This window comes from Lepisma saccharinum, chromosome 3, assembly GCF_977018435.1.
Source record: "Lepisma saccharinum chromosome 3, izLepSacc3.1, whole genome shotgun sequence".
Lineage (NCBI taxonomy): Eukaryota > Metazoa > Arthropoda > Insecta > Zygentoma > Lepismatidae > Lepisma > Lepisma saccharinum.
The window spans coordinates 43964436-43976116 of NC_139231.1; the positions used below are offsets into that span (position 1 = coordinate 43964436).

General features: G+C 40.1%; 1 protein-coding gene across 2 annotated transcripts in view; it reads left to right on the forward strand.

Annotated features, from left to right (window-relative positions):
* Sema2a (Semaphorin 2a) overlaps nt 1-11681 on the forward strand; it is a 1542453-nt gene that overhangs the window by 404833 nt on the left and 1125939 nt on the right. The window lies entirely within an intron of this gene.

Sequence of the window (11681 nt, forward strand, 5' to 3'; positions counted from 1 at the left end):
AACGTAACCAATCGTAATGTCTTACTGATTGTGTTGAGTTTTTGTTTTAAGTCCACTTTATGCACATATAGGCTAATCGGAACTGGGCCTACAGTTTAAAGTGGAATCCGAACCACTGTGCAATGTGCCTCCACCAGGTATCGAACTCGGGATCCCTGGATTACAAGACGACGACGTTACCAGTACGCCATCTAGTTTTCTCTCCGAGCTTGGGTTTGTCCGTCACATTTAAAACTTTTTTATAAGTTTCCACACACTAAATTTCGGCGATAAATATGAAAAATGTTTATACGTTTTGCACTGAATTTTTCATCCGTTCATCTGATCTAGTTTGTAATCGATATCTATCTCGTTCTCAGAAACTACTAAATATGGTAATACTGTATTTATAATATTTTTGACGATTTTATGTAGTGTATAGTCTAATACTTAAGTGCAATAGACTGGCACATTTATGTTGCTTCCCAAGGGTACCTTTACGTACTACTTGTAGAATGCTTGCAGTATTTTAACAATAGTTAATAGGCTGATGCTGATTTATGTATTTTGTGTTGTGGAATAAAATTGATACAAGTAATCCTGTGTAACGTCTTTTGAAATAAGTAAAGAAAAGTCATATTTGACTCTCTGGATGGGTTTAACATTTCAGTGTAAACACAGCTTTGCAACGTCATAAACACACGTTTCATTTTATGTTTTAAGTCCACTTCATGCACTATGCACCATGTGGCCATAAACACACGTTCGCGCGGCGGTGATGACACACTGGATTGTGGGAAAACCAGCCGAGGAAGGTCTTGACTACGGATGGCCAAACGGATCCGGGTCCGAAATATCAGTTCCGGACCTGGATCCGGATCCGAGAGTTTCGTATCTCAATCCCATTATAATATTACCACACCTTAAAAGGTATTATGATCTTCGATTACAAAGAAATTTTTCATTAGTTAGTCCTTCAAGATTTTTTTTCAAGTGTTGTTCCTAAAATGCTTTGCTACGCATCGGCTAACACACTCATGCACAAAAATAATCTTACTTGTTTAACATAAAATGGCAGAGGTGGTTTTGTAAATGCCATTGATTCAAATATGTATTCATTCGAATGTATTGGAAATGGAAACACACATAAATGTGAGACATTCCATTCCACAATGAAACCTTTAACACATTTAACAAGATAGAATGTTATACTGTATAAAAATTATACAATTGTTCTACAGTTAGTTTTAGAAATTAAAATAAAATATTATAATATATGCAGTGTTATATAATTACAAAGTGTAAGACTTACAAGGGAGGTTATCTAAGTGTCCCCCTCCAATTTCCATGAAACTTTGAAGGTGTATAAAGAGGACAAAGGAAGAATACGTGTTTTTGTGTTTCAGCTAAAAAACTGTTTTAGGGGGCAAAACCCCCTCAAATGTCAAAATGAAGACAAATTGTAGTGGGCATTTGACCCCTGTTTCCCCTCCGATTTTCATGAAACTTTGCATGTGTATAAAGGGACCCAAAGGATGAAATACGTGTTTTTTTTTGCTTCGGCTAAGAAACTGTTTTAGGGGGCAAAACCCGCCTCAAATGTCAAGATGGGACAAATTGACGTGGCGATCTGACACCTGTGTCCCCCTCCGATTTCCATGAAATTTGGCAGGTGTACAGAGCGGCCCTATGCCTATGTCATATTTACGTGGTTTCGGGGTCAGATCCCCACTTCAATTTCTCCTAATCTTGACATTTGAGCTGGAGGGTTGCCCTCTAAAACAGTTTTTTCGCTGAAACACAAACACGCGTACTTCTTCCTTTGGACACCTCTATACACCTGCCAAGTTTCATGGAAATCTGAGGGGGACACTTAGATAACCTCCCTTGCAAGTGTATTAATTACAATCGCGCACTCACACACACATATTATATATATATATATATACAACCTCTGACAATAAAGTTCGGTGAATGATCCTGAATATCGAAAGTAGACGAATTCTTAATGAAAGGCCAAGGCGGAAAAATTGTTGTTCCCTCCGGCAGGAATTCCTTGTGGATCATGCCATCACTGTCAAAGAAAGTGATAAGCATCGTCTTGATGCGTGATTTTTACGCCTTGACCTTCTTCCGAGGGGGTGATGCAGGAAAACGCCATTCCATGCTTTGGCGTTTCGTTTCAGGGTCGTACCTCACACACCAGCTCTCATCCTCTGTAGCAATGCATTGCAAGAAATTTGGATCGGAATCCTCCAGATTTCTTTCTCTTCCCACGCCTCAAAATCGCTTTGAAAGGTCAGAGATTTGAGGATATTCCGGACATCCAACGGAACGTGACGAGGGTCTTGAACACCAACCCGAAAGAAGACTTTTCTAAATGTTTCCAGGACATGTTCAGCCGTTCTCAACGGTGCATAGCCATGGGAGGGGACTACTTCAAAGGACAGTAAGGTAGGTTTCGTTAAGAATTCGTCTACTTTCGATATTCAGGATCATTCACCGAACTTTATTGTCAGAGGTTGTGTGTGTGTGTGTGTGTGTGTGTGTGTGTGTGTATATATATACATACATATATATACAAACACGTATATATGTATGTATGTATATTATATACAGGGTGAACTGTAGGGACAAACTGACAGGTAAAGGAACAAAAAAAAGTTCATATGAACAAATGTCCGGAAATGGACGGTGAGTCTGCGATACAGCAATTAGTACCGGTACACATTACATGACATGACTTTCATCAATGTTACAGCAGATGTTCAAAGTGGCATCCATGGGATGCAATGCAAGTGTCCACACGTCGCATCATGCAATGCCTCACTCGTTCGAATGTTCCAACCCAAACAGCGTCACAGGCCACACGGACACGTTATTCTAAGGTCTGCATATCAGGAACTGGCTCAGCATACACAACACTTTTCAGATGCCCCCACAAGTAATAATCAAGGTGGTTTAAGTCAGGTGATCGAGCGGGCCATGCCACAGGGCATTCTCGTCCGATCCATCTTCTGAGGAAGATGTTGTTGAGGTTTTGACGAACAATAATGCGAAAATGGGCTGGCGCTCCATCATGCATCAGCCACATAACCTGTCGTATTACCAAAGGCACATTCTGAAGCAAAATAGGCAGGGAAGAACAAATGGTCCAAGTAGGTGGCCACCAATAATCTCTGCCCAAACATTGATGCTGAACCGTTGCTGATAAGACGATTCAACCATGCCCAGAGGATTGGTTGTAGCCCACAGATGACGATTGTGTAGGTTGACGATGCCATCTCTACCAAGGTCGCTTCATCGGTGAAGAGGACTGGCGACAGACATCCCAATATGGTGGTGGCTTGTTGCAAAAACCAGCGACAAAACCGTTCCCTTGGAGGAAAATTCGCTGGTCATAATTCCTGCACATGTTGCAGGTGATAGGGATAGTAGCGGTTTTCATGCAGGATACACAACACCGTCGCTTGTCTTACACCATACTGGCAGGCCAATTGCCTGGAGCTTGTACTGGGGTTGTTCTGAATATCGTGTAGCACTTCTTCCTCCAGAACATAAAGCGGCCTTTCTCCATGTTCGTCTGTATGAAAGGCGACACAAACACCCATAAATGGCTGCAAATGTTTTGTGGTTTGGGTGGTGCGTCTGTCCGGCTATTTGGCTCGATAAATCCTAGCGGTCTCTCGACCTTTTCCATCTGCTTTACGTATGCGAAGATCATCTCGGCTTATTTCTGGTTTGAATAACGGACCATGGTGCTTCCACTTAGCTCCAATTACACAATCTGATGTCGTTCTTCAGTGCCATCTACCTTGGCAAATATGCGTTTCCGGACATATGTTGATATGAACTTTTTTGTTCCTTTACCTGTCAGGAATCACCTCCTGAAGTTTGTCCCTATAGTTTCTGTTCACCCTGACTCGTACATATGTATATTAGCAGGTAACAATATGTTATTAGCACATTCTTACTTTCCAAAGAAGCTCTCATGTGGGATGGCCAAACGGATCCGGATCCGAAAAATTTTAGGATCCGGATCCGAAAAAATTTAGAATCCGGATCTGGATCCGAAAGTTCCAGAAAAATTTTAGGATCCGGATCTGGCCATCCCTAGTCTTGCGTATCGTACCCAAGGTATTGGGCAAGAAGTATAAAGTCTTAGCATAGCAGGTATCAGAGAAAGGAATGCTGAATAAGTAATCAGGCAAAGGTCGGGTGATTGACTTGGAAGTCGTATGTGGCATGAGTGTTGGAATTGTCAGGAGGTGTGATCAGTTGGCGAGAATAGGAGAGAGAGTAAGGTCTGCGGATTGTGAGAGAGGAGCAAAGTGGAGAACGATTATTGGACGATGGTGTGTGACAAGAGACAAGTGATAGTTGAGAGGACAAGCTAGGAATAATCTCCATATATTTGTAAGGCAAGTAATATCCTTTCCTTAACCAATCCATATCGGTTCAGTCATGGAGAGTATAAAACCCATATTTAATCTAAGCTAATTTCTATCGCCATTCCTTTAAAAGGTAACCTCTTGCATTCGTCACATTTAGGCCAAGCGAGTGATAACCATCTGAGAGATGAATAACAAATAACTACATCACCCAATTAAATCTAGAGGTTCTAGGTTCGATCCCAAACGCAGCATGGGAGTTGCGTTACGCTTGACATATGTCATGGCGGAAATGAACCGATAAGAAGCCTCTTCGCAAACGACACGACACCGTATCTAATGCTAACCTAACATCATGTAAATGATGTTGATGAGATTTTTTGTCTATCTATGCCAGTCGAACAAAGTTAACAATCGATATGTGTTTAACCTTAGATATCTCAGAACCAAGCATGTAAGTTCGTGTACCGAATGACATATAAAGGATAAATCTAATTCTAGAAGAAATATCCATTGGTTCGTCACTTTGTCTGTGCTTGTCAACAATCGAACCATTCGATATCTGTTGTTTACTCGGAAACTACTAGAAGTATAAAGATATAATATCTTGAACTGAAAGAGTAAGTAGTGGAATATTTATTACTTCGATCGATCTGTCCCGTCTGTCTGTCACTGGGAGTCACAAATAGACAACAATCAGCATTATAGGGACTTGCCCGTAACCAATAAATGTTGAAATTCATTTGTGGTTTATATCTCGATATATCGATTTGGCATCTAGGAAACTATAAAATGTTGCAAAGATAAAATTTTGTGTAATGAATTCAGGTTCAACGGTTAATTAATTAGCTATCATATAAATAAACGTGATTAACACTTCGTATCCATGGAGCACATTGTGGTTGCGTAGCAAAGGAAGTTATCCATTAATTCATAGCCTACTCCTTTCTTATATTTACTTGAGAAAAACAAGCGCACGTCGAACTTAAAGGAAAAATCCTTCCCGCATTTCAAGAACAGGAAGAAATGCATAATGTTGAGATACATGAAGTATTGTTTAAGAACTCCCCACTGTCTCGGGAATCTTTGGAGCAGTGGATTTATTGATAACAACATTTTATGCATTCACTTTCAAAGCGTCCCTAGCTACCTGGTAATTTCTTCATAGATAGTGGCTGTCAATGGAAATCTCCCAATCAATTTGTGTCTTTCATGTTGATAACTGAGGCTAGTCTACTACAACGTAGCCCATAATGCTATACTAGCCTTGCTGATTCGGCTAAGTCTTTGGTAGGGTGGTATTTTATTCAAGACGTCGTACGAGGGCCACTATTTATATTTTAAGCCTTGTCAACACTGGTTGAAGTTAGGCGCGATTTGACGTTTTCACGGAATCGTCTGGCATTATTGACCATAACGTACTTAAAATGTTTTGTCAATAGCTTCATTTGTGTTGTTTATGTTGCCTTGGAGATTGCGCGACAACAATAAAATGGAATTAACTCGTGAACATTTTCGTGCGATGATTGTTTACGATTTTCGACGTGGATTATCAAGACAAGAGTGCATCGATCAACTTACTTCCACATTTGGCGATGAAGCCCCATCCTTTGCCACTGTGAAACGCTGGTATAACGAATTTAATCGTGGCCGCCATTCGTTCACCGACGAGATTCTCGAAGGTCGTCCAAAATCAGTTTTTGTTAAAAAAAAACCATTGATGCTGTGCAAAACCTAATACTGCAAGATCGTCATGTGACATACTGTGAGATTGAGGCAACCATAGACATTAGTTCCACCAGCATATATAAAATATTACATGATCATTTAGCTGTGAGAAAGGTATGTTCTCGTTGGATCCCACACAATTTGACAAAAACTGAAAAAGACGCTCGCGTCAATTGGTGCAAACAAATGCTCAATAAATACAATCGTGGTGCTTCAAAAGACGTATATAAGATTGTAACAGGTGACGAATCATGGATATATGCATATGAGCCGGAACGTAAACAGCAGTCTACTGTATGGGTGTTTCAAGATGAACCCAATCCAACAAAAAGTTGTTCGCACTCAAAGCACATCGAAACAAATGGTCGCCTGTTTTTTCGGAAAAACTGGTCATGTGGCAACTGTGCCTTTAGAGGAACGTAGAACGGTCAACTCTGAATGGTACACAACAATTTGTTTGCCAGAGGTCTTCGGTCAAATACGGAAAACAAACGAACGCCGTCGGATCATTCTTCATCAAGACAATGCCAGCTGTCACACATCTCGCCTAACAACCGACTTTATGAACAGTCAAAAAATCGAATTGATGGGTCATCGGCCGTACAGTCCTGATTTGGCACCCAATGACTTCTTCTTGTTCCCGAATGTCAAGAATAAATTGCGTGGACAACGATTTTCGTCGGCGGAAGACGCCGTTGATGCGTTCAAAAACCATATTATGGAGGTGTCTCAAGAAGACTGGAAAAACTGCTTTGACAAATGGTTCGAACGAATGCAAAAGTGTATTGACCATAAAGGAGATTACTTCGAAAAACAATAAAGCAGTTTTCAATGCCAAATTCCTGTTTTTTCATTGTTAGGCTCAAAATATAAATAGTGACCCTCGTACTATTGAAATTCTCTATTGCCTCTATTGGTGTTCGCAATCCGGTAATGCTCACACCATTAGTGACTGTAGATTGCCGGAGAAATAGTAACGCTCGTAACTATGATTATTCTTGCCCCGTGTAGATGTTACATATTAATTTCCACCTTTGTTAGTAATTAATTTCGAAGAGTGTACATTGCCATGCCTTGTTGATCTCTGCATATATTGCTTATTATTTCATGCTATACTAACAAAGGCAATTCTCACCCAATATACTACCGTAATTGATACATTTCAGCTGACCTTATGGCTTGAGCATGATATGTGCAGGATTGTTGTTTATGTTTTGAATATGTTGTTCTGGATTAAGCCTAGTTGTAACCAGATATTCCCAGAATACACTAGAACCACTAACATCCATTAAAATACGATGTACGATGTTTGCTTGGATGTTATTTGTTCAGTCCAATGCAGGATATGGAAGGGCTGTACATTTCCTTTAATACTGAGATATGCTCCGTTCTCTTATCCTGACGCGGCCAACCCGCTGGTGATGATTGTTGATTGAAACTTGTGCCTCTTGAGAATGTTAACTGTGCTGTCGTAGTAGAATCTGTTGAGTAGGGAACGGATTTATATGTAATAAAAATGTGCTAAATATGTAATTAGTTATTTTCACAATGGAGATAAATATGGGCTTAAAATTGTAAAAATTTACCTTTTTAACGTACGTTACTCTTGAGTTTTAAAACAAGCGATTGCGCTTCCCTCCGCATTCTAACTATTACCGCGATTGTATTGAAGAGAAGCAACCAGAAGCGAATCCCGTGCGTGTGCCACAAAATATTTGCTTCTGGCGCACAGCGTTGGTGGGTTTAGTAATGGGTTGTTTGACTTGTGACTCTCTTCCAACGTTGCCAAAATAACGTTTGTAGCAACCAGGAGCCGATGCTTGAGCCCTCATTCTCTATTGTTGACAACAATTGAAAATGAACAGGAATTTCAAGGCCTTTACAATTGTAAAAGCAAACAGTTGGGGGTGTAAAAAAACAACAACAAAAAAAAAAAAACATTATTGTTCGGATGACAGAAAACTTGTAATTAACACAATTGGAGGGTATAAAAAAAATATCCTAAACTGGTGTTTGTTTAGCGTCGCTTCGGACTTGCCCACTTATTCGCAAGAAATTCACCTAATTATTTCGGTCACAGGGGGACATGAAGTTATTCACGAATATGAAGTATATGTTTATAAATGTTCTGAAATTTGGAAATAATATGTAAAAACAACTAAATATGTCAAATATGAGCCAAAACCTAATATATGTACAAATATGGCAAATAAAAACTGAATTTTTGGGGCCTACATACCATGATGCGCAAGATAATACAAGATACAACCGATTTCGGCTTCATACATAAATTTGTATTTACATATAAATCCTTTCCCTGCTGACGAAGTTTCAGTAGATGAATGTTGGTTCCGTTTTTCTGTTGTCGCGAGAAGGAACCTTGAATTCCAAGAGACAACTTAATGGATTGTGTTATTTCTCGGAATTCAAGGTCCCTCCTCGCGACAGCAGCATGACGAAGCTACCACATAATATACACACACCCAAGCATCTCAAACTCCACTGCATCGGTATAGTGAACAACCTTGAATGCTGATACAGTTGACAGTTGACAGTTGAATTTTCTTGAAGTTTTTCTTGTAGAAGCATCGTTTCCTTGACTCCCATCTGTTTTTAAGGTTTTGGTAGTGGCGTAGTATGATGATCTGGCTTCTGTTACCTCTGCAACTGTCGCTCGAGGTTCGGTCTGTAGTGGCAGTTCTATTACGAACTGAGTATTTTGGTCCTTAGAAGGGCCGAAAATTTTGGTCCTTAGAAGGGCCGAAATTTGGTCCTCAGAAGGGCCTATCTTAATTTTTGGTCCTAAAAGGGCCGTTTTGCTATGACATTTCGTGTTATATCTGAGTTGTTTTGGTTGTCTGTTTAGACCATTTCTGTGACTATGTCGACTAGTGCCTGTAGGACTATGAGTGTTCTTTCTTTTTCTATCTTTGATTTTTCGATCTTGTCTTTCGCCGTTTTGATGAGCGTTCTTATTTTCTTGTCTTGTAGTTTTTCCATTAGCCATTTCAGGTTATCATTTGCCTCTTCTTGCTCTTCAGTTGGAGTCTGAAGTGTCTGGCTATAGTTCATAGAAGTCGGTGGTGTAGTCTGCGCAGATGGCTTCTTTGGTGGTAATCTGAATGGTAGTTGTTTCTGTTGTTCCTTCCCATCATCTGGCTTGGGTTGTGTTTTCATCTGATGTATTGATTGGAACATTTTACAGCCCCTGTAGTTGGCCGGATGGTTTCCTCCACAGTTGCAGCATCTTGCAGGGAGTTTTCGGTCTTTCTTTTGGCATTCTGCTGTGAAATGAGTGTTTGCACATTTCACACATCTTGGTTGAGCCTTGCATTGGCTCTGGGAATGCCCTATCCTCTGGCATCTGTGGCATTGCAGTATACCTGGAGAGCGGTATGGTTCCACTTTCATCTCATAGTTCAGGAGGTGGTCTTGGCTGTAGATATTTCTTGTTGTCTCGCCTTTCTTCAATGTAACTAGGTACAGTGGCATCGGTGTTTTGATGAAGGTTTTCGGATCTCTTTTCTTCATCTGTTGAACTTGTTCTACTTGGTAGTGCTGCGCTGCTAGCTCTGTCTGTATTTCTTTGGTTGGTAGGTCGATTGGCAGATGTCGGAGTACTACTTTGACAGGCCTCTCTCGGCGTGGTTTATCGGTGGCGTAGCTGAGCGAGTGCTCTTTGCAGTGGTCAATGAGCTTGTTGTATGCTGATCTGGTGTTGGCTTGTATCTTCATTCCATCATGTAGAATTCGGATCGTGGCTTGTTTGTCATCTATTACCTTTGTCACCGAAGTGACAAATTGATGGCTTCTATCTGCGTTGTAGATGTAGACTGCTGGTAACTTGGCTGTCAGTCGCTCGATTGTCTCTTCATCGTGATCTGAGAACGTTTGATACGTGTTTGTTGTGTCGATTGGCTTGACTATCGGTGGTGATCTAGCTCGTACTGGCTTCTTAGGATGAATGAATGGCTCGTCCATGTCATCTTCTACTTCGGAAGAATCGCAGGGGAACTCCCTTTTCTTGGTTTGCATCTCGCGTGGAGTGTCTGGTTTTGGTTGTTCTTCCTTGGACTTTGGCATGAAGAATTCTTCATTCCCTCTGGTAGATTGGCCAGGTTGTGGTGTTGATTGGTTGGTCAATGGCTTCCTTGAATTCCGTGGTCGGACGAATGGCGATCCGCCTCCTCGGCGTTGCTCGTAAACGTTTCTCTGCATCTGGTCTCCTCTCTTCTTGCTGCCCTGGGCAAACAATACGTCTGTCAGGATCGAAATCCCAAAGAAGAATTTTCTGATACATACTGACGTAGGGAATACACATTGTTTCTTCGGAATTTGTGCCAAAGAATATAAAAGTTGGAGATATATAAGGGCATCCAAATTTTCCGAAACTAACTATTCTTACACACTAACACTACATTTTCATTACGTGTATTTTATCTTTGTTTACATGCTGTGTTAAGAACTCATAGACAAGGTCTCTTTAGCTCTATTGAAGGTGACTAAATAGTCCCATCTAGCGTTCGGATTGGAATATCACACGGACTATGGAACATAAGAATGTCATATATACATATCTTGATAACTCTAATCATTGTGCAGTTCTAACGTTGTGCATTTAATTTCTGCATGTGCATCAGTTTCATCTAATTGCCCTTCACTCGGATAAATTAGCCAAAAGTGGCAAAATTTCAACAGAAAATAAGAAAAATAATACGATTAGGATACCATCATTTAAGAATTATAGGCCATCCCAGCATATTTTCTCATTGCATATGTGGTACTTGAACGTACATATTTGATCTCTCTGTCTCTCTCTCTGCAACCTGAAATTGTTTTTCAATCTTGAAGTTTACTCTTCGTAAAGACCGTGTATTAGATGTTTTACAGCACTAGTAAAAATGTATCAAAGCTTGTTTTTTTTTAAGTCCACTTTATGCTCATATGCGCTAATCGAGACTGAACACACAGTTTAAGTAGCATCCGAAGCAATGTACTTGCATTTTTACTGAAGATTGTACTGTTGTCCGACAGATAAAATACCAGTGGGAATCGTGAATATGCACTGCATGGTTGCATACATACAAGACAGACAATGTCTATTTTCGAGGATTCCTAGAGTCGAAACGAGATATAAACGAGTAAGAAATGTTGTTAATCTTGGTGTCTTCTACATTTTGTGAAAGTTTGTCAGTGTTGAGCAACGAGTGGAACACGAAGGTTGTGTGTGATTTTGTGGTGTTTCCTCCATTTTATATTTACTCGTAACAAAAAGAAGAAAAAAACAGAATTTTTACGGTTTCCAAAATAATGGTAGTACTTGAGACTTTATTAACGGAAAAATCGGACAGTCGCATTGTGTTTTTCAGCCTTTTTATTGCTGTCTTGAAGTTACATTATCTTTGGTGTACTATCATTTTTCTCAGTCCTAGATTGACCGGCTCGTGACCTTAGCAAGGATTGAGAGAGAAAGAAAGGAAAAATTGATAATAAGCTTTAATAAATATATATATTATTTTAAGTCCACATTTCCCAATGGAACGTTCAGTATTTAGAAGGCAAAGCAACCTTTAAGAACTCTGC